This window comes from Dromiciops gliroides, chromosome 3 (genome assembly GCF_019393635.1).
Source record: "Dromiciops gliroides isolate mDroGli1 chromosome 3, mDroGli1.pri, whole genome shotgun sequence".
NCBI classification, from domain to species: Eukaryota; Metazoa; Chordata; class Mammalia; order Microbiotheria; family Microbiotheriidae; genus Dromiciops; species Dromiciops gliroides.
Genome location: NC_057863.1, coordinates 484,474,320 through 484,499,431, shown reverse-complemented (window position 1 = coordinate 484,499,431; position 25,112 = coordinate 484,474,320).

Genomic DNA, 25,112 nt, shown 5'->3' with positions numbered 1-25,112 from the left:
AAATATGAAGCCCAGAAAGTAATGGAGACTCTAGTAAATGTCTGATCACCATTGGTAGACTAGAGGGGGTTTTTTGTCACTGTTGTTTGGTCATGTCTGACTCTTTGTGACCCCATTTTGGGTTTTCTTGACAAAGATATTGAAGTGGTTTTCCATTTCCTTCTCCAGTTCATTTTTACAGATGAAGAAATTGAGGCAAACAGGGTTAAATAACTTTCCTAGGGTCACATAGCTAGTCTGAGACCAGATTTGAACTCAGGAAGATGAGTCTTCCTAATCCAGGCCCAATGCTCTATCTATTGTGCCACCTCGCTGCTCCAGATGTGTCAAACTTGGACTGCAAGAGCCAGCAAAACTCCCCAGTTCTTATGGAGGGAACTAGATGGCAATATAATTGGAAAACGTTTAACAAAATAAATAAAAATACAATACAAGATAGATAATGTTCATTTGTGATCTTCTACAGCAGTAAGTTACCTTTCTATCTGAACTTAACACCATTGCTCTAGACCAGTGACTAGAAAACCACAAATTGACATTATCTATGTTATATTTCATCTTTATTTATTTCATTAAATAATTCTCAAGTATATTTTCATCTGGTTTGAGACCACAATTGAGAGTTTTGCTTAAGTTTGATATGTAAGCCTTCTTTGCATCATGGCCTTTTTATAGGAACCATCCTTACTCAAATAGGAAATAGTAATTACCAAAAGGTTGAGATTTCCTTTTATCCCTCCTGAAACTGGATGTTTCCACACTCTTTCCCCCTTTCTACTTTCCCTTAGTTCTTTTTTTTTAAAAAAAAAAACACTTGGTCTCAGCCTCTGAAGTGCCAATTAATATACTAATTAACACCCTTTTCTTCATTTTAGCACCTTTCGTGGAGCTATTGAAACAGCTATTAGGAGAAAAAAATCTGCCCCCTCTAAACTGTAAAACATAATTTATTATAAAGATGATTTTTTAATCATAAAGATGAAAATATTACCATCACTAAAGGAAATCATTTCCCTCAAAGGGAAAAAATATCAGGAGACATGATGGACAGGTTTATATTCTACTAAAAATTATAGTACAGTGTAATGGAAATAGCACTAGACATGGAGGCAGGAAAGACCTGGATTGGAATCATATTTCTGACTCTAATTAGCTGTATAGCCATGGACAAGTCTCTTAATCTCTTTGAGTATCAGTTTCCTCATATGTAAAATGGGGATAATAATACATAACTCCACAGATATGTCATAAGAATGAAATTTAGGTAGTAAGCATCTGAGACAGGATTTGAATGTGGGCTCTTTGACTCTGAGCTAAAGGTTCTTTTCACAGTACCATGTTGCCAACTCTCTCAGCTGAAGGATACCCATGTGAAACAATGACATTATCTGTAACCTTATATAATTTTTACAACCAAATGTTCTCCTGGGACATTTAACTACTTCACCAGCTGTTGTTGTTTGTCCTTTGTTCTTGCAGAAAACCATGACATCAGAGTGATGTCATGACTTGCAGTGAATTGAAGTGAGAGAGAGCTGTGCAAGGTCACCAACTTTACTCTCTCCTCCAGAGCCATCTGGGTCCAGTGACAAGATATACATCAGGAAAAATGGAGATGGTCCCAGATGTCTGAGGGAATTGGAGTTAAGTGACTTGCCCAGAGTCACACGGCTAGTAAATGTCTGAGGTGAGATTTGAACCCAGGTTCTCCCAACTTCAGGACCAGTGCTCTATCCACTGTGTCACCTAGCTGCCCCTACCACATCACCAAGAAGCTGTTAAAACAATGGTTACTGTGAATAGGGTTTAGATCGCAGTGGATGAAGAGTGGACAACCACCAAGAAGTCACAGAGATTCTTAGCCTGGGGTCTGTGAGCATGGTTGTTCTTTTTGGTTTTTTTAAATATTGTTTTTGATAACTATATTTCAGTACAATCAGTTTCCTTTGTAATCCTATACTTTGTTTTATGCATTGAATCACACTGTTTTGGGAAGAGAATTCAAAGACTTCGCCAAGGGTCTACAGAAAAAGGTACTTTAGAAAATGATCCCAGAGTGTTTTCCTTTATTCAAAGATAGGGCCTAATGGGGAAATACTTCTTTATCTTATACCACAAATACAAATGAACTGACCTCACAATACTCAGTCTTTTTGAACTAAACAATAGCCTAGAAATGTATTCTATAATTATAAAGTATTATACATAGTATCTGATCTTCCATGTCAATATAAGTACTCGAAATGCTACATGATTCTTTGATAGATCCAGTGGGCTTTTGTACTTCTATTTATCAAGTTTTATTCATAATAATTTTTGTCCAAATCAGATTAAATGAGTTAATAATTGTAAAGTTCTTAAAATAGTGCCTGGCACATAATACAAGCTATATAAATGCTAACTCTTATTGGTGTTATTGATTTTGTTGTTCCTAAATATAACCAAAAGAATTGACTTTTCTGTCCTTTCTACTGTTTTATTTTCTAAGACAGTGGTGTCAAACTCAAATAGAAACAGGTCACTAAGCCCTACATAAGGATCCCTGCAGGCCCCATACTGAATTTTTTGTCTTTTTTTTTTTTACTGAATTTTTAAAAAACCCAAATTGTCATTATCTATTTTATTGTATTTTTATTTATTTTGGTTAAATATTTTCCAATTATATTTTAATCTGGTTCAAGCATCAGTAGGGAGTGTGACCTGCTGTAGGGGGACCTTAGTCAGTGTTGGACATCTCTGTTCTAAGAGTATAGACTAAAAAAAAAAGAAAGGATATGTTTGATCAACGGTCAGTTGGATGAAAACAAGGCAACACTGTCTAGTGTGTCATACTGCAAGCACTAGTTCATTGATTTAAGACGTTCATTTCCCATGAGCTGAGCCAAGATTTTGAATTCCCATGAAATACTGTGCTGGTGGTGAGAGGGATGTTGTCTTAGTGAGAGGATGGGAGGAGAAAAAAGTAGAAGCCCAGTAGAAACATGGTAGAGATGCAATGGCTCCTAAATCATGGAGTTAAAGATACATAGATTGACAAGTAACTGGCTAAACTATGAGGAGGTGAGCAATCCAATTAAACGAAAAACACAACAACCTTGCCAAGGTAATCTAATGTTGGGTACAGGTTCAGAAAGTTGCATTTGAGGGTGGAGTGATTACCTATAATCCATAATGATAAACCTCAAGGCTGCCAATACTCTACCCTGGGTTTCTGTGGGAAGCAAGAAGTTCCTGGAGTTCTCTCCCTTTGCTATGTTGGGGAAGAGCTGGAGTAAGTGGCTACTCGTTAGATTGATGGGTGCCAGGAATAGTTCTATTGTTTTACATTTACATTTCTGTTCTAATGAGATGGTGTTTTTTTAATTAATTCTATGCTGCTCTTTGTCTAGATTTCTGTTAGCATAGTGATCACTTGAATACTAGACCCAAGTTTGTTTTAGAGATGTCAGCTAAATGGAGGCCCAAAGCTACATGTCCTAGAGAATCAATCCACCCATCAAAGTGACCTCAAGTCTATGAACAGTTACTGCTACCTGGCATTAGGTGACATTACTTGAATATCAAGAGCAGTAATCCTCACCATTATGGGATTCACAACAGAACTAAAATGGTACCCTTGCTTCTAGTCCATCTTAGGTCTCACTTTCCCCAAGAAACCTTCCACAACTGTCCCAGACCACATTCCTCTTTTCAAGTCCCATAGCACACCCTCATTGTCTCTTATCCTATTACATTCTTGCATAAAGAGATTATAAGATTATAAAACATTTTTGGTTCACAAAGCCTTTTACAAACATTCATTTTATCCCTATTAGGTAGGTAGTACAAGTATTATTATCCCCATTTTACAGATGAGGAAACTGAGGCAGAGGTTAAGTGACTTGCCCAAGGTCACATAGTTATAGTATCTGTGATCAAATCTGAACTCAGGTCTTCTTGACTCCAGGCCCAGCACCCTGAGCACTATGGAATCACCTAGCTACCTAGGTTTCATCTTACTAAGAGTCCCCGAGTTTGGGGCTTTTGTTGTTGTTGTATCATTTCAGTCATGTATGACTCTTCATGACCCCATTTGGGATTTTCTTGGCAAAGATACTGGAGTGGTTTGTCATTTCCTGAGGAAACTGAAGTAAACAGGATTACGTGACTTGCCCAGAGTCACACAGCTAGTAAGTGTCTGAAGCCAGATTTGAAGTCAGGAAGATGAGTCTTCCTTGATTCCAAATCCAGTATACACCCAGCTGCCAGAGCTTTTAGCTTAGTGGCAACTATTGAAGGTAAATCATAATACCTGGGAATAACCCTTCACATAAAGATTTTCTAAGTAATGACTCCTTTTCTGAGCCTGAGATTTAATTTATTTATACACACACAAATATATATACTAGATATGTATATATAAACATATATATATGATTATGTTGTTATATATACATATAACTAGTTACATATACATGTAACATAGTATATATGATATAGTTGCAGATAACGAAAAGATTACTTTTATATAATATTAAAATATCTATTTTTAAGTTATTGTTTCATCAGCTAATCCTAAGACTTTGCAAAATTGATTCTTTTCATCACCTTGAGGAAATACAACCTACTATCATGGGGGCATTCTGTAAGAATGCCCTTTAAAAAATAAAGCTTTTCCACACAATAATATTCTTTCTTTAGGCTGTAAGTCTCTGTAAACCCCTGAGGTCTCATGCAACTTTAGGTGATCCCCTTTATAAGATTTATTGTCACCAGGCCAATATTTGGTCATCCATGTTGCAATACAGGTTTTACTATTCTCAAACAAAGGCCCTGTTTCACAGGACTTCCAACGCCTCCTGCAGCAAAGAGGCTGCATTAGGGATTCCAAATAAAAGCACAACCTTACCACATACAAGAGAGGTTGAGGTTTGCATCTACTTTCCCAAAGACTGGCAAAAAATGTCTCCCTAGACTGATACACTGAAAACCCATGTTTTATGTTTTCAAATTGTAGCTCTTCTCTCTCTCTCTCTCTCTCTCTCTCTCTCTCTCTCTCTCTTTCTCTCTCTCTCTCTCTCTCTCTCTCTCTCTTTCTCTCTCTCTCTCTCTCTTTCTCTCTCTCTCTCTCTCTTTCTCTCTCTCTCTCTCTCTCTCTCTCTCTCTTTCTCTCTCTCTCTCTCTCTCTCTCTCTCTCTCTCTCTCTCTCTCTCTCTCTCTCTCATTTAATTGATGCCTTTTGCTTTACCCTTACATGAATTTCTGAATATACCCCTCCCCCCAAAATCCCTTTTAGAAAAGGAAAAGTGAATGAATGATGCTGGGAGAAACATTTTCATTATCCTATAGGGAACAAATTAAGTTAGAAACTATAAATGGGGCTGAAAGAACATCTTGCCGTCCACCCTTTCATCTTGTAGATAAGGAAACCAAGGCCCTGAAACATTAAAGGGTCAAATACTACCCAGCCAGTTCTGATAAGAGCCAGGATTAGAACCGATCTCTCCTCATTCTCGTGCTCATCCTACCGCACCACAACTGTTTTTCACACAAGTTGAAATATTCATTCACTGAAAATCAGGCTCCCTGAAATCAGCTTCCCTTTTTGTTTTGTTTTGTTTTGGTTTTTGGTGAGGCAATTGGGGTTAAGTGACTTGCCCAGGGTCACACAGCTAGTAAGTGTTAAGTGTCTTAGGTCAGATTTGAACTCAGGTTCTTCTGAATCCAGGGCCAGTGCTCTATCCACTGTGCCACCTAACTGCCCCAGCTTCCCTTTTTTTTTTTTTTTTTTTTTAGTGAGGCAATTGGGGTTAAGTGACTTGTCCGGGGTCACACAGCTAGTAAGTGTTAAGTGTCTGAGGCCGAATTTGAACTCAGGTACTTCTGACTCCAGGGCCGGTGCTCTATCCCCTGAGCCACCCAGCTGCCCCAGCTTCCCTTTTTAATATGGGAAGAATGTTCCTGAATTTTTAGTTAGTAGTTCTCCCCAGATAGATGTGTACAGAGGGACAAGCAGCCAAAAGCAAAGTAGGGGACAGCAAGGGTTATATTTCCACTTTTCTGCTTCAAATAAAAAAGTTGTTCTGAAAACTAAATTATCATTTTGTAGGAATCGAGAAAGCAGATCTGGCTATAAATAGCCAGTAAGATTACTGTTTTTGCAGTCAGAGGGGCTGGATTTTTAAAATACCATTTCTGTCATCTGTACAACCTTGGACAAGTCACTCAATGTCTCTGGGTCTCAGTTTGCTCATCTGTAAAAGGAACAGTTGAGTTATAACATTCCTAAATTTAGTTGCAGATCAGGGAGGGAACTTAGAAGTCATCCAGTCGAATTCTCTCATTTTACATGTGAGGAAATTGAGGCCCAGAAAATTTGTGTGACTTGCCCAAGGTCACATACATAGTAAGCACCAGAATTAGGATTTGAACCCAGAGCCATTTTCCTCAAAACCAGTACTACTCACTACTACATCAGCTCTTGACTCTAAAAGAAAGCGTCTGCTATGTATTATACACTGCTTTACAAACATTATCTCATTTGAGTCCCACAACAACCCTGAAAGGAAGGTACTATTATTATCCCCAATTCTACAGCAGAGGAAACTAAGGCAGAGACTTATCCAAAGTCACATAACTAATAGGTCTCTGAGGAAAGATTTGAACTCAGGTCTTTCCAACTTCCTGCAGCTAGGTGGTACAGTGGATAGAGTGCCAGGCTTGGAGTCTGTGAGACTGACTCATCTTTCTGAATTAAAATCTGGTCTCAAACTAGCTATATGACCCTGGGCAAGTCACTTAACCCGGTTTGCCTCAGTTCCTTATTAGAGCTGGAGAAGGAAATAGCAAATCACTGCAGTATCTTTGCCAAGAAAACCCCAAATGAGGTAAACAAGAGTCTGCCACACCTGAAACGACTGAACAACAATTTCCCAACTTCACTCTTCTCAACTAATCTATGAACTCCTTTGCCTTGACTCTTACATGCCTCTTGCCTCTCAGCTCAAATGAAATAATATTTGCAAAATGCTTAGTATGGTTCCTGTCACATAGTAGGTGCTACCAAAATGTGTATTTTCTCCTTATGCTTTCAATCCCCTTCCTTGCTTTCTGACACTCATCCCTTCCCTACACATCTATATAGGAAGAGCCACTAACTAAAAATTCAGAAATATTCTTCCCAAATAAAGTTAACTTCAAGCAGATGATTTTGTGTGTTGAAATGAACATTGTGCAAAATGGATTCTTTTGGTTACATTAAATTTAAAAGGTTTTGTACAAACAGAAGCAATGCATCCAAAATTAGAAGGGAGGCAGAAAGCTGGGAAACAATTTTTATGGCCAGTACTTCTAATAAAGGCCTCATTTCTAAAATATATAGGGAACTAAATCAAATTTATATGAATCCAAGTCATTCCCCAATTGAGAAATAGTCAAAGGATATGAACAGGCAGTTTTCTGATGAAGAAATCAAAGCTATCTATTCCCATATGAAAAAATGCTCTAAATCACTATTGATTAGAGAGATGCAAATTAAAACAACTCTGAGGTACCACCAGATTGGCTAAAATGACAAAAAAAAAAGGAAAATAATAAATGTTGGAGAAGCTGTGGAAAAATTGGAACACTAATGCACTGTTGGTGGAGCTGTGAACTGATCCAACCATTCTGGAGAGCAATTTGGAATTATGCCCAAAGGGTTATAAAGCTGTGCATACCCTTTGACCCAGTAAAACCACTTTTGGGTCTTTTCCCCAAAGAGATCATGGAAAAGGGAAAAGGACCCATGTGTACAAAAATATTTATAGCTGCTCTTTTTGTGGTGGCAAGGAATTGGAAGTTGAGGGGATGCCCATCAATTGGGGAATGGCTGGACAAGTTGTGGTATATGAATGTAATGGAATACTATTGTGCTGTAAGAAACGATGAGCAGGAGGAGTTCAGAGAAACCTGGAGGCTCTTGCATGGGCTGATGATGAGTGAGATGAGCAGAACCAGGAGAACATTGTTCACAGTATCATCAACATTGTGTGTTGATCAACTGTGATAGACTAGATTCTTCTCACCAATCCAATGGTACAAGAAAGACTCATGATGGAAAAGGCTCTCCAAACCCAGAAAAAAAAAACTGTGGAATATGGACGCTGATTGGACCATTTGGTGCTGTTGTTTTTCTTTATGGAGGTTTTTTCCTTCTTGCTCTGATTCTTCTTGTATAACAAGACTAATGCAGAAATATGTCTAATGTTATATATCAGATTACCTGCTGTCTAGGGGAGGAAGGAGGGAGGGGAGAAAGGAAAATTGGAAATTGGAAATCTTATCTAAACAAAGGTTGAAAATTCAAATTAATTAATTAAATAAATAAGAAAGAAATGAACATTGTTCAATCAAAAGATCTAGGTTCAAGTCCTGACTCTTCAGTAATTGTGCTATTTGGCCCCTTAACTTTTCTAGGTCTGTTTACTCATCTGTCAGATGAAGGAAGTGAGCTAAATGATCTCTAAGAGTCTTTATAGCTTCAAACCCACATATCATCTATACAAATTCACTAGTCAGAAGATCTCAAGGGCATGGGTGGTGTTTTTGGGGCCAGTGCAAAGAGAGGATGGGGGTTTTAGAGATTTGAGATAGATGTGGAAATTGAATAGTTCATTTTTTAAAATGGGATCAGAAAACAGGATTTAGATTTCTGGATCAGTGCTTAAGCCATAGGAATGATAGGATCTTGGCTAGTGATGGAAGGAGTTGACCCAGGAAAATCTGTAAAGCATATATTTACCTACAAACTTGAGGATCTGATAGAGGAAGCTTTAACTGAAAACAGAGGGGGAAAGACAAAACTGCCCATGTACATCTCACAAGTATGACATAAAAAAAGAGAAACAGTAGGAAATTCCCATAATTCCAGAGGCAATATGCAAAAATGGAGAAAGAGAATATTTGTGGTCATATTTTTTACATAAATTCACAGAATATAGATAATTAGCTGCCCTATATAGATGATGCCAGTGAACGAAGACTATTTTTTCTTCATTATTTTCTAAGCCTGGCTCATTAATTTAACTCAAACAAAATATCTACAGTTAAGTCCTGTTCAGAAAGTTTTCTCTGGGTCAAATATTTACACAGCTTTATTTTAGATAGCACTTCCAAAACAAACTTACAATAATGATGATCTGGTGTAATTAATTCCCTTGGAAATCTTTTCCCTCTCCCCTTCCCCTAGATTTCAAGGAGAGGGGAGGGACTTTCCACATAGGAGGATCTTTGGGAAATTTAGGAGTGTAAATCATATATATTGGCATTTTCTGCTTATCCCCTCATCTAAATGAGATAAATTGAAGAAAATTAATGTCCTATAAATGACATTTAGGGAGGACATGACAAACTAGATGTCTTCCAGAGTATGAAGTCCAGAAAGGTGAGAAGACTGGAGGGCATGTTTATAAGGATTCCATGGAAGACTGGCGATTCTTAGTTTGGAGATGACTGGGAGTGAGAGGAGACCTGGTTTTTGTCTTCAAGTATTTGAAGGACTGCCACGTGTAATGAAAGATGACCTAACCTCTAAAGTTGTCTTTAAAAAGTAGTTTCAGGGGGGTTGCCTTAGGATCACAGAATCACTGGATCTCAGAGTTGGAAGTAATGTGAGTACCCACCTAATGGAACTCATAGCTAAAAAGAATTCCCACTAATATTTTTATACCTGTTATAATAAAATACCAGTTGTCCAGTTTCTCCTTGAAGACCTAAGGAGGGAGAATCCACCACCACTGAAAGGCAGGCCCTTCTACTTTTGAACAGCTCTGGTTGTTGTCCCCTAACATCAAACCTAAACTGGTCTTTCTTTGCAATTTCCATCCATTGGGTTCCCCTTCACTTGAAGTCTTCAAACTGGGCTCGATGTCAAGTATGTTATAGAAATAATTCCTATTAAGACACACCTCTGACATCCCTTCCAACTCTGAGTTCTGAGATTTTATAATGAATCATTCACACCTTTCAAGCCATCAAATAACAAGATATAGCCGTAGACTTACAAATCATGAGAAACTTTTTCATTGTTTAAAACATATCAGAAATTAACTATCCTCTACTTGAGAACGTGAACATAGAACAAGCTCATTATTAAAAAAGAAAATAAGTATGTTTATTAATATACAATAACCCTTACAACTTTTTATATCTTTAAAATAATAATATGTCATGTGTCTTCCTTTTGCTGCAGTCCCTTATTTTATATGTTTTGACGAGTTCACGAGATTTTGACACATAGGCTTTAATTCTTCATCCTGAAACCACACTTTTACCAAATTGAATATTAAGCATACCTTTGGCAAATAGTCCATTTCTCCACATCTACCTTTGATCACAGCCATAATTTTTCATTTAAAATAGTAATTTTATTGATATACTTTGTTTTTCTATTGCTAAATTACCTCTCTATCCTTCCTTATTCTGCCCTGCCAGAGAGTCATCCCATGTAACAAAAAATATTTTTAAAAGAAAAAGAGGAAGTAAAAGAAAAAGAATCAACAAAACAAAGCAATACATCAAAAAAATCTAAAAATATATTCAGTGTTCCATATTATGAACTGCCACTTCCAATTCTTCTACCCCTAACTCCAGAAGAACTAGTTCTTTTCAAAATGTTAATTGTCATTTTAAACTGTCAGTTGAATATAAACTCTTTGAGGGCAGGCACTTTAGCCCAGGGCCTTACCCAGAGCTAGATGAATGTTTGTTGCGATGAATTAAATAAATATTCTCACACAGTGGCAGATGAGTTCTTCCTGCTTCTTTCCCTTGGTGCTACAGAGTGTGGCTGGCAGTCTAACTTTGCCATTCAGGCCATAAGAAACTAAAATATCTTTATCTCTTATATCTTTTTACTAACTGAAAAAAAAAGTTTTCTTGACACTTTGAATCATCACGTTCCCAAAGTTTCCAAAATCCTTTTATATTGTTTAACTTGAAGCTTTTCCCCTTCTAATTTGTCAACAATTCAGCTGTAATTCTAAATGTTTAATTATTTATCACAGGCAAGATGAATCTTTCAGAAAATGAGAACTGTTAGTATAAGGTCGCTAACCTAAAATAATTGACTGTAAACACTTGCTAGAAAAGCAGTTTGAGTTTTCCAGAACTAATGATTAATTTTTCTCTAGGGAAGAAATTCCCAAGATAACCTTCCCCTCACAAGCATTGCCTTCAAAAGGCAACTGGTGGCAGAGTAGATAGATCACTGCAGCTGGAATCAGGAAGATCTGAGTTCAAATTTAGCCTCAGACACTTACTAGCTGTGTGACCTTGGGCAATTCTGTCTGCCTCAGTTTACTTAACTGTAGAATGAGGATCATAATAGCATCTACCTCCCAGGGCTGTTGTAAGGATCAAATGAGATAATAAAGCATTCAGCACAGGACCTGGCACATAGTAAGCACTTAATTAATCCTTGTTCCAATCCTCCGCTCCTTCACTGCTCTGTAATTCTGGGTTACTTCTATACAGTAAATTCAAATAATATGCCAAATTTAGGTATATTAATATGATAATGTAGTATATTCCCACGAAGAGATGCAGCATAATAAAAGCAATGGAAGCCTTCATTCTACAGTACCATGGGAGAGTCCTGTTTTGCATGGCACTGAAGTATTTTTCAAGACTAAGAAGGAGAATACCCAGCCAAGAAACTGCTAGAGGCAGGGATGATCAAAAGGATGTCATTTATATGAATGGGATGCACCTGCCAATGTTTCTTTTGCTATAAAAGTATGTGAATCAAAGGGGTGTGTGAAGTAAAGCCAAGGGAATTTCAAACCCCACCTTATATTTTATCGGCAAGAGAGACCTCAGTCAATCTCACCTAGAAAAATAGAGAGGCAATATTTTCTTCCCCATTCCCAACCTCACAGGAGACTTGGAGGATAATAAATAAGCAAAGAGAGAGATGTGAGAAAAGCTTTTGGATTCCTTGAAATCCTACTCTACCTTTAAAGGCCAATTCAAATGCTACCTCTTTCATGAACCATTTCCTGATTTCCCCAACTAGATCTATCTCTTCTTCCTTAAAACTCCCATCACACTCCAATTTGACCCTCAAAATTATATTCTTTCATATGTTAGAACTATTTGTGTATCTTATCCATGATGGGCAGCACTGTGTAATGGATAGAAGAGCTTTCTCAGAATCAAGATGGCCTGGGTTCAAGTTTGGCCTCTGATATATACTGGCTGTGTAATCCCTGGGTAAGGAAGCTAAATGGCACCATGAATAGAGTGTCCAGCCTGGAGTCAGAAAATATTCATCTTTCTTAGTTTAAATCTGGTCTCAGATACTTACTAGCTGTGTGACCCTGGGCAAGTCACTTAGCTCTGTTTACCACAGTTTCCTCATCTGTAAAAATAAGCTGGAGAAGGCAGCAGCAAACCATTCCAGTGCCTTTGCCAAGAAAATCCCAAATGGGGTCAGGAAGACTTCAATTCTACAAATCCCTAGGTGAATCACTTACTTCTCAAGGCCCCAAGCAACTCTTTAAGATAGGACAATACACAATACAATACACATTTTATACCGCATCTACTAAGTGCCAGGGATTGTGCTAAGCAAGGGGGATACAAATAAGAAAAAGGCCCTGCCTTCAAGGTACTTAAAATCTAAAAAGGCAAAGCTACACACAAAAGAAAGCTGCAGGGTGTGGGAATCGGGGCCAATACGGTGTACCTTAGATGGGGCATGATGACAGTGGAGTGGAAATTAAGTAGAGTAGCTGGTGTGAAATAGTTGACTGAGCTTCTGGGCCCTTCTTAAAGGGAGACTTGGGAGGAGTTTTATGATCCCACTGTCCAGCCCTCCCATCAGAGGGACAGAGGCAACCAAGAGTAATGATGAGGTGTGCTTACCAAAGTTGAAGCAATCTGCCTGGTGATGAGTTTGTGGGGGGAGGGTCAGGAATCTCATGGGTAATGAAAAGCACAGGAGTAGGGATAGGGACTAGAGATGTGGTTTCATTGGTATAGAGAACAACCAGATGATGAAACATTTGCAGGTCTATGCCTTCTCTATAACTTATTTTCTTAGAGCGGGGCCTTAGAAGATTGAGAAGTTAAGTGACTTACCCAGGGTCACACAGAAAGTATGTGCCAGAGGTGGGATTTGGACTCATCTTTCTGGTTCCAAGGTTGATTCTCTATACATTACAGAGTCCTCTTAACTCTCTGTGACCATAAATTAAAAACAAATTGCCAATCGGCATCAGTGCAGGGGTGTTCCCACACAATGAGATTCCTATATCGATGAAATTACAGGTTTATAAATGCCAGTTAATAATAGCCAGAATTTATGTAATAACGTTTGCAAAGCATTTAACATGTGCTGTCTCACTGGATCCTTTCAAAGACCCCAAGAGACAAGTTCTATTATTATCTCCATTTTTATTGCTGAGGGGAGAGACAGAGACAGAGAGAGGGGAAAAGAGAGGCTAAGTGACATGCCCAGGGTCACATAGCTAGTGTCTAAAGCAAGATTCATGCTCAGGGCTTCCTGACTTTAAGGCTGGCACTCTATCCACTACGATACCTTGGAGTCAGGAAAACCCAAGTTGGAATCTTGCCTAAGACAATTACTACCTGTGTGACCTTTGGGCAAACCAGTTAAACTCTCTTGGCCTTTATTCTAGCATCTGCAAAATGGGGATGATAATAGCAGTTACTTTATAGGGTTCTTATGAGAATCAAATGAGATTACACATATTTATTACATAATGTGATAAAATAATGGAATTTGGCAGATGTTCAGGGGTTCCACCTGATTGATTTAGTATTGTTTGAATTGGGTGAGAATGAGAAACTGACTAAGTTCCTACTTGGGAATGATTAGAGGCCACACCAGGCTGGCCCAGAGCGACATATACTGCTGAAGTCAGCAGGGGGGACCACTCTCAGCCAACCAACTTGAAGGACCTCCTTTTGGGGGGAGGGAGAGAAAAAGTAGAAAAGGGGAACACTCACTTGGAGAAGCTCTTTCCTTCTGGTGAACAGAGAAGCCTACTGGAGAGGGACTGAACAGCTGACTCCAGTTGAAACTACTGACCCCAGGTGGTGAGTGGAATTAAGGCAAGTTTGGGGTTTGAGTCAGTCTTTTCTAGAGCCAGGGAGCTTATTCGTTTTCTCTTACCTTATTCCCTTGTCCCTGGCTTTATTAACTTCACCTTTTGTTGTAAATTTTGTTCCCATTAATAAAACCTGGTTTGTTTGTAGAAAAGAGGCTATTAATCTCCTTTCTTATTAGCCTGGGAGAAATAACTAAAAAGGCAGTTTGGAAGGGAGGAAACTTTGGACCTAGAGATCTCCCATTATTTTCTGAACCTCAATATTACAGCGAGCCACCCACTTAACTCTCCCCATAATAAATTTGGCCCCTACAATGCATATATGTATTATAAATGCTAATAGAAAATGAACCAAAAATATGCTAATATCAAATTATATAGGTTAAAAGATCTCATTTGATTATCCTAACAACTATATATACACATGTGTATGTGGGTATAAAAGTCTTCAAACCTTCAAGCACTATACAAATGTTAGCTATTATTATTTGCTAAGAGTAGCTATTATTATAAAACAACTAGTGGCATATTGGATAAAGCACTGGACCTAGAGTCAGGAAGACCCATGTTCAAATCTAGCCTTAAACACTAGCTGTGTGACCCTAGGCAAGTCACTTAACCTCTGTTTGCCTTTGTTTCCTCAACTGTATATGGGGATAAAAATAGCACTTCCCAGGGTTGTTGTAAGGATCAAAGATATTTGTGCAGTCCTTTGCAAACCTTTACATGTCCTATAAATACTATTATTATTATTATTAATTGAAAGATGCAAATTTTGCAAATATTCAAGCCCTCAAATATTGCAAAGTAATTAAAGTCCCAGACTGTGTCGGATATATCTTTGTATTCCTGACAATACTTAGCATAGTAGAAATTTAATAAATATTTTAAGGTATCTTTCCTTAACAGAATAGAAGGCTTTCATAGGCAAGGTCTATTTCATTTTTTCCTTATAACTTCAGCGTCTTCCATATCTTCAGGATCTGTAATTTCTTTTTAATAAATGCTTTTGATTTAAGCATATTTGAAATGGTTTCTTAATGTCACTGCTTTCCTCAGTAGAGCAAGAAAATGAGCAGTATTTCACTAGCTAACCCCAAACCTGAAGTAGCCAGAAGCATTTAGTACAATGGCTTTCCCCAACCCTTTATGCATTTGGGCTTGGCTCTCCTGTTCCTTAATCCAGAAAGAGTGCATCCAAGGTGAATATTTTAATTAAAAGTTTCATAGAAGCTGTAGTTGAATAGACCAACACACCCTTCGAGCCAGTGCCAGCCTATTTGCATAACTGACCAGTTAAACAACTGCTTGGCTGAAATCAGAAGTGGGGGAAAATATATACGGTTTTGCCCTTCAGGGAACTCTTTGCACTGGCTTTCAAAGTTGACTTTTAAAACTCCTAGTTCTGGCACCATTCCTTCTTACTAATTAAGTATGCATTTCTCTGAGAAACAGGCACCTTTTCTGGCAGAGACAACAATAGTTGATCCATACAAGGACCTGTTTCTGAAACTACCCTCACTGGAAAACTGCTGGGTTAGGTCCAAAGAGTCCATTGTAAGATCTTTCAGTATTCCTTTAAAAAGCTCCACCAGAGAAGACCGGCCACCATGTGCCAGAGGAGATGTTTCAAATTATAGCCCACCACCCAGTGATTAGCGAAAAACAGAATAGTTTTCAAAGAGGGGCAAATCTAAGAAAAGCAATTACAAAGTCAAGCACACAACTGCATAAATAGAAGATGGGAAGGACTGGTTATGAGAGTGTAGCAGAAAAGAATTTCACAGTCCTACAGCCAAACTTTGGATTTAACCCTAGAAGACTGAAAAATGCCTCTTTGCTCAAATGGATGTGTAACTGAGCCCTCCCATGATGCAGATAGCAACCCTTCCATGTGTGATGCTCTTGTCCACATTTCTCCATAAGTTTAACACAGGGAACCCGCCCAACATGTAGGGGACTGTAGGAGGAAGACTTCCTCACTTTTTCTGCATATCAACTGGCTACCAGAGCAGGAAGCTAGCTATCAGTTATTCCTCACTCTCAACATGTGACCATACCATCTTTTTCAATTATTTCTTTGACTCCATCAGACTATAAATATACGGCATCATATAGAGAAATGTTAGCAATTTTTGTCCATCACCACTGAGAATAGACTATGAGGTAAGGAGTAAGATTGATTCGTGTCATGGAAAATATAAATGGGAGAGAAAAACTTGATGAAACTGAGGGTTATTGCAAACTGAAACTCTACATGGGAGATTGTAGTATACCTTTCAAAGCAGACTGTGTGGTCCTACTTGTAAGAACTGACTATATTGGGGCAGCTAGGTGGCGCAGTGGATAGAGCACCGGCCCTGGATTCAGGAGTATCTGAGTTCAAATCCGACCTCAGACACTTAACACTTACTAGTTGTGTGACCCTGGGCAAGTCACTTAACCCCAATTGCCTCACTGAAAAAAAAAAAAAAAAGAACTGACTATATTATGAGGGGAGGGAAGGGCAGTGTGAATCAGGGGATGGATGCTGGATCATTCAAATCCCTTAGCCCTCATAATGAAATTATAGAATTTTCTGACATCTGCAGGATATGAGAAGCAAGTAACAGAGAATAGGAAAGACAGAGACTAGGGTGTCCTTTCAGAATCTAAGTGACCCATTTGTAACTAGTAAAGGGTATCAGAGGGGGCATCTAGGCGGTTCAGTGGATAGAGAGCTAGGTCTGGAGTCAAGAAGACCTGAGTTCAAATCTATCCTCAGACACTCACTAACTGTGTTACCCTGGAGAAGTCACCTAACCTCTGCTTGTCTTAACCTATTGGATAAGGAAATGACAAGCCACTCCAATATCTTTGCCAGGAAAACCACATACAGGTTCATGAAGAGTCAGGAATGATTGACTAAAAACCTTGCTTTTAGCTGAGCCTAAACCTAAAGATTGTGGGATGATATTCCCCAAACAAGAGCTCTAAACATGTGTTGACCTTTAGATAGTTAGGGAAAGGACATGATTAATTCAAGGTAAAGGCATTTACTGAAATCGCATAATTAAAACAGCAAAAACAAAACAATTCCCCAACCTACCCCCCACCCCCCAAAAACCTTCCTCCAAGAATCTGAGATGGAGTCTTCCACAAATACAACTATTATATGTAAAAGTGTGGACTCTCAGAGAGTTCATAAATAAAGAACACATGTGGAAAAGGCAATTTATACCTGATGTCTTTTCCTAATGCCTTCATACTGTTACTCTGTGGGGTGAAGCATCTCTGCTGGGTGAGTCATTCAACCTGGCCCCCTAGACCTGTTCTTTGTTGGGGGTGAATAGTCTTCACCATCTCCAGATTTGAATTCTTTTGAAATCCTAGCCTGGAGTACTTCTTTGCCTTTTGAAAAAGAATCAGAGCCCACATACCCTTGATCAATAGCAGTCAAGTACCATTCTTGGAGCAGAATCCCAACTCTCAACTCCATATTTGGACCCCCTGTTTTACTGGATGCTGCAATTTGCTTCTGCGGCAAGATGCCAAGTCTGAATAGGGGTGTGAGGGAGAAGGTTGAAAAAAGGAGGGAAGAGAAACTACCTCAGCGCTAGTACACTATTCTAAAGGAACAAGAACAAAGGGAAAAAGTGAACTTCCCAGATTGCTGCCTTTCTTCTCTAGAGGGTTTTAAATGTATAAGTATATGCCTGGGGCAAATCCATTGTCTCTGCCAATAAACAGTCACAATTCCCAACCCTTTTATATGCAAATAGTCACTCAAAAGTTTAAAGAGAGCAAGCAATAAACATTTATTAAGAGCCTACTATGTGCCCGGCACAGTGCTAAGCACTGGGGAGATAAAAAGAGAAGACAGTCCCTGCCTTCAAGTAGCTTACAATCTTTTGAGGAGACAACATGCAAATCAATATATAGAGAGCAAGCTATATTCAGGATAAATAGGAAGTAGTTAACAGAGCATTGGAATTATGAAGGCTTGGGGAAGGCCTCCTGTAGACCTAAAAGGAAATCTAGTAGGTCAGTAATCAGAGCAGAGGAGGAAGAGTGTGTCAGGCTTGGGAAATAGCCAGAGAGAATACCTGGAGCCAAGAAAATGGAGTGTCTTGTCTTGCTTGTGGAACAGCCAATGTCATTGGATCAAAGTACAAAAAGGGGTGGGGGAGGGACAGCTAGGTGGCGCAGTGGATAAAGCACTGGCCCAGGATTCAGGAGGATCTGAGTTCAAATCCTACCACAGACACTTGATACTTTCTAGCTGTGTGACCCTGGTTGAGTCACTTAACTCTCATTACCCTGCCCCCCCTCCCCTCCCCCCCACCAAAAAAGAGTACATATTGGGAAGTAAGTTGTAAAAAAGAATGGAAAGATCAGAGGGGCTAAGTTATGAAGGACTTTGAATGCCAAATGGAAGGTTTTGTATTTGATCCTAGAGGTGATAGGGAGCCACTGAAGTTTTTTGAATGAAGGCAGGCTGTGTAACATGATCAGACCTGCACATTAAGAAAATCACTTTAGTGGATGAATGGAGGAGGGATTGGAGTGGGGAGAGACTTAAGTCAGGCAGACCCACCAGCAGGCTATTTCATCAGTCCAGACATGAGGTAATGAGGACCTTCACCAGATGGCATTAAAGGAGAGAAGAAGGAACATTGGAGGGATGTTGCAGAGGTAAAATTGGATTTAGGGAGAGTTGGAGTGAGAAATAGCGAAAGATCCAGAATGACTTCTAAGTTGTGAGCCTGAGGGACTAGGAGGGTGGTGTTCTCCTCTACAGTAACAGAAAGAGTAGGAAAAGCAGAGAGCTTAAAGAGAAAGAGTGAGTTTTGGTTTTGGACATATTGAGTTTAAGATATCTACTAAACATCCAGTTTGAAATGTCCGAAAGGTAGTTGAAGATGCAAGATCAGCAGAGAAATTGGGGTAGGAAAAGCAGATATGAGAATTACCAATGCAGAGATGGTAAATAAATCCTTGGGAACTGATGGGATCACCAAGTGGTTAGTATAGAGGAAAAAGAGAAGAGGGCCCAGGATAGAACTCTGAGGGATGTGACCTAGAGGAGGACCCAGAAAAGGAGACAGAAGGGGCAGGCAGAAAGGTAGGAGGAAAACCAGGAGAAAGTGGTGTCCTGAAAACCTGGAGAGAAGAAAGCATCAAGGAGGAGAGAGATCAACAGTGTCAAAGGCTGCAGAGAGGTCAAGGAGAATAAGGATTGAGAAAAGGCCATTGGATTTGGCAGCTAAGAGAGCTTTGGTAATTTTGGAGAGAGCTGTTTTGGTGGACTTACAAGGTTGGAAGCCAGAATGCAAGTGGTTAAGAGAGAAATTGGAGGCACCTATTGTAGATGGCCTTTTTGAGTCGTTTTGCTCTAAGGAGAAGAAAAGACATAGGATGATAGTTGGGGAACTGAAGGATCAAGTGAGGGGGTTTTCAGTATAGGGAAGACATGGTCATGTTTTTAGGCAGTAGGAAATGAGTCAGTAGAGAAAGAGAGATTGAAAATAAGTGAAAGAGTAAGGATGACAGAGAGAGCAATCTGTTGGAGGAGACTGGATGGAATGGACAAGCACAGCAGTTGGCCACTTCATGTGTGACAGGGGTAAAGGGGAAGAGAGTGGAAGAAGGCTTCTTACAACCCTCAAGAGAACTGTTGTTCATCCTTTGTTTTCAAAGGGGACCAATGACATCACAGGGTGATGTCTTGACTTACCAGTTGGATTTAAGTGAGGCCTACTCACACTCATTGTCAGCTTCATTCTCTCTTCCAAAATCATCAAAATCCACTGGCAAGACAAAAGTCAGGAGACTGGCAATGGCCCAGAATGCAAAAGTTGCACTTGAAGTCTTTGATGTCTGACCAAGCTCCAAGCATTACACAACGCCTGCTTTAGCCACCACCTTCATGGCCATAGAAACAAATTGTTCTCATTTGTTCACTCTACTGGGCAGTCTTCACATGTTTGGGTGGATATCCCCCTAACTCATATGGGTTTCAGGCCTGTCAGTTACCTTCAACCTTGTTTAGCCCATCTGGCAACACCATTTTACCTGGGTGTGGCAGCTGCCCATGTTATAGCTTCTTGGAGCTGCAGGGGAGAGTGGGATGAGAGGTGGATACCAAAGGTGGATGAGAAGCCCTGAAAAGGGCTCAGCAAGCCCTCACACCAGAAGTGTTAGTACTCCCTAAATATCCCATACACGAAATAGGTGGCACAATGGATAGAGTGCTGGGCCTGGAGTAAGGAAGTTTCATCCTACTGAGTTCCAATTTGGCCTCAGACACTTACTAGCTGTATGACCCTGAATAAGTCACTTAACCCTGTTTGCCTCAGTTTCCTTATCTGTAAAATGAGCTGGAGAAGGCAATGGCAAAGCACTCCAGCATCTCTGTCAAGAAAACCCAAACAGGGTCATAAAGAGTAGGACATAACTGAAGAACGCTTTCAATAGAGTTACTCAAAGGTTGAAGGCTCTATAATTTCACCAAGTGAACTGGGGTACTCAAGTGAACAAGAATCCTCTAATTACATGCCATTTCCTTTAGGTTAGATGACCTATGGAAAGCACTTCTAGTCGTTGGGTTATTTTACCATCATACACTTCTTTTTTTTTTTTTTCTTTTTTTTTTTTGGTGAGGCAATTGGGGTTAAGTGACTTGCCTAGGGTCACACAGCTAGTAAGTGTTAAGTGTCTGAATCCAGATTTGAACTCAGGTCCTCCTGAATCCAGGGCCGGTGCTCTATCCACTGCGCCACCTAGCTGCCCCACCATCATACACTTCTACGAGATTCAGGCTGCACCAAAAATTCTGATTATGGCTTGGTTCCTCATATGCTTGGTTCTCCAAGGAGAATGTTCAGCATTGGCTGATTATAATTTCCAGATATCTTCAAATAATGAAGATCTCTGTAGCTAGACATGAGCCTGGAAAATGCCAGCCAGGCAGATTACCCTATCCTACCTTAATGACTGGGACTTGTAACAATGCATGCTTCACTGTCCTTGAGGCATTGCAATTTCATTCCTTATCAGACTTTTTCATGCTATGCTGGTAGTTAATATGGTTCAAATCATTCCACAGCTCCAAGAGGGCCAAAGAAACGGGCAGTAACTGGTTGGAGGACAGTGCTTTAATCTCTCTGCTGACCTTTCTCAAACCTGAAGCAGGTCCTGAGGATTAGATTAGGACAGCAGTAAATATAGAGTAAGAAACAGATAGGGGAGCAAACACTTCCAAGTCAAGGGGCTTCATTTTCCTCATGTTTCCAGTAAAGTATTGGGTTTTTGTAGTCCCCTACTTCCTTTCATCTACATTGCTCCTTTATATTTCCTTTATTTCAGTCTTTTCCCTATCCCTTATTTTGCTTGATCTCAGTCCTTCCTCCACTTCCATGCATCCCGTTTTTGAATGGCTATCTCTTTTTTATCAGTCCAAACTCCATTTTGCCTTTACACATAGAAAATGAAGAAAAATAAAAGTATTTAAGACATGAAGTAAAGACATAGAATGCAAGAGTAGGAAAGGACCTTAGAAATCACTTAGACCTACATCCTTCCTTTACAAATAAGGAAATAGGCTTCTCGTTTTCCCAAAGTCATATCCTTAGTAAAAGGATGAGTTAAAACCTGATGCCATATCTCTTGCTATCCGGTCCAGTGCCCTGTCCACAAACAAAAGTCTTATGCATATATGTGGGGGTGGGTACACACACATACATACATACATACACCTATCCACTGCCACCAGCTGCCTCCAGCAATCAATGGGCAAGCAATGATGTAAAAATACATATATACATATATATGTGTGTGTATGTGTGTGTGTATATATATATATATATATATATATATATATATACATATATCTACACACACTATGGGATCCTTACAAGCAAAAAAACCCCTTGCATTTCTTTAAGTTTTAAAGCTCCCCCTGAAGTTTACAGCATAGCTTTGCAGTTCTAGCATAGTATACTAGCTCAATTATGTTTAAAGTTCTTCACTTCATTTTGTTGAAATGAAGTCATCCCTGGTTAGTGTTGCAAATATATCTTAGTTAAAACTAATGATACCCTAATTTAAATAATTAGGAAAACTCTTAAGCTTTCATATTTCTGAGTAAGGAGGAAAAAGAACTGTACTTAACTTGACAAAACAATTGAGACTAAATTTGTATTTGCACCGTCAATTGTTGTTTGTCCTTTGTTCTCAAAAAGGACCATGACAGATGTCATGACTTGTAATGAATTGGATGTGAGGAAGGGCTATGCAAAGTCACTAGCCTCATTCTCTCCTCCAGAGCCATCTGGGTCCAGTGGCAAGATATACATTGGGATGACTGGAAATGGCCCCAGATGTTGTCAACACAATTTTTTCCTGTACTATTGTATTTTTTTCCACCTAAAGTCCTTGGTTAGTACTAAAGAACCCATAAATTTCACCACCATCAAGCTTAGTCCTGGAGCCCAGAGCTTCCTTTCTGCATTGGAAACTCCAGCTTCTTTCCTCTGACCATTTGGATTAGGTTAGGGCTTGAAACCCCAGAAGAATGAAGGAAAAAGGAAGAAGGAGGTTCACCTACCCTGACCATAAGCTAGGATTTATATAGAGTTTTAAGGTATGCCAAGCACTTTAAGTATGTTAACACATTTGATTAAATAAAAATCATCTTGTTTTTACATAATTGCTTGCTTCCTGCTGGAGGCAACTGGTGGCAGTGGATAAGTTGATGGGCCAAGAATCAGGAAGTCCTGTGTTCAAATCCAGTCTCAGATGCTTTCTAGCTGTGTGACCCCAAGCAATTCACTTAACCTCTGTTTCCTAGTTGCCTTAACTGTAAAATGGATATAATAATAGCACCTACCTTGCAAGGATGTCGTGAGGGTCAAATGAAATAATATTTCTTTAAAAATGCTTAGCACAGGGCCCAGCACATACCAAGTGCTATATAAATGCTTATTCTCTCCCCCTTTAGAGTTTCTTGAGGGCCATGACTGTCTTATAACCTTTTTATATTTATCCCTAGCATTTAGCACAGTGTCTGGAATATTGTAGGAACATAATAAATATTTAATTGACTGACTAAGGCAAGGTTTAGAGTGAGAATTCTTCTAATTCAATTTTATTAAATTCAACAAACATTAAAGGGAGAGACACTATGCTAAAGTGTTAGGGGGAATTTATCATCATCTCTCTTACAGAAAAAGAAGAAATATCTAGAAATGTACAAGCTCTACCAATAACTATCTTACTTTTGCCAACATTCATTATGCTTCAGTTATCCTGTCTAGTAAAAGGACCTATTAGAGGGATAGCATAAATGTAAATAAGTAGCTAATATTAATGAACATTTTATATATGTAATATAATATAATGAACATTATATCAGATATATGAAGAAATATAAACATATGATATAAGTACATAGATTTCTATGTAAGTATATAACTTCTACTTTCCATTCCATTGGCCTGGTGCAGTGTTTGTCCTTTAATAATTTTTAGAGGGACCTCTGCACTAGGTGCTCCAGTTGAGGTAGGGGTTGGAACAGGGAACAGGATATGAAAGACTTGAAATAAAAAATCCCCCTGTTCTCAAAAACTTCATGATTTAGTTGGAGAAAAACACAACATGAACCTAGAGTTAACACAATAAAATGTGCTGTACCCATAATGATAACCAGAGTGCAGAAAACCACAGGCCACAGCATAGGCTCAAATAAGCCAGACATTAATGGTGGGGTGGGGAGAAGGAGGGAGGGGAACAGAGAATAAGAGGAGGAGGAATCAGCATAATTGGGGAGTTGGGAAGGGGCTAGGGGAAAAAAGGCACAAGTTGAGAGCCATTTTTCATACAGCAAACTGCCGGCCAAAGCTAAAGAATCTGACTGAGAGGAGGCTCTGGATAAATAAAATGGGAATGAGAGAGCTCTGTCTCACTTTAAACCAACCTGATACTTACTGTATGTGAATATCTACATTTCCAAAAGAGAGAGATCAGATTCCTTTAATAAGAAAGCTCTCCTAATACATTTCAAGTATAACTTGGTTTAAGGAAGCTTTGGTTTTCCCACAACTTTTCAATACCATATCTACATCCTGATATTTAAGTAGTTTGTATCTACTGTATAAAACAAGATAGAGGTATAGCAGGAGCCTGGGGCTAGAAAAGAAATTCCCGGTTATCAGAGTTCCTTTGGTGCTTGATCTTAGAAACTGTCTGACCAAGGAGAAACCATCAAATTATTTTTAATGCACATATAACTGTAAGGAATGTGCAAAATGGACTTCTCGTGGATGGGGACATGGGAAAAGAGAAGTTTTATGTTTCTGAGAATGATTGGCAGTGTCTGAGCTCTGACTTCATTGATGGTATTAGGATAATGAATCTGGAGGAAGAAATAGCTTGGAGTGAGAAGAAAACACCTCATCAACAACAAAGGCAGTATATTTGGCAAACTTCAGTTCTTCAGCCTCCCAAAGCTTACTATGAACCTATAGAGCTTGGCCTGGTTTCTTTACCTAAAGAAACCTAAATCAAATTCCCACAGTGATTACTGTAAGCCTGGGCAAATATCAAAGGAATGGAGCAATAAACTATAGCTCTCAACCATTTTTTTTTAAATGAAAGGATAATTATAGTAAGCAGATGGATAGATGGATGGATGGAAGGATGGATGGAAGGATGGATGCATGCATGCATGCATGCATGCATGTAAACAACCTTCCCTTGTTTTTCATGCAATATTTGAATAAAATAAGTGATAAGAAAACAATTACTAAGTATATTTACACAAAAGGCTATATCCACTATGATTAAAAAAATGAATTTGTCTTTCAGCCTTTGATGTAATCAGATGCTGGCTATAACATCTACAAGATAACAAGGGTCACTTAGCCTCTCTGAAACCTCAGTTTCCTTATCTGTAAAATGAAAGGATTGGACTTAGTGAACTGTAAAATACCTTCTCATCTCTGTATCTTTGACCCTCTGGTCTTATGATCTTTTCTAAAC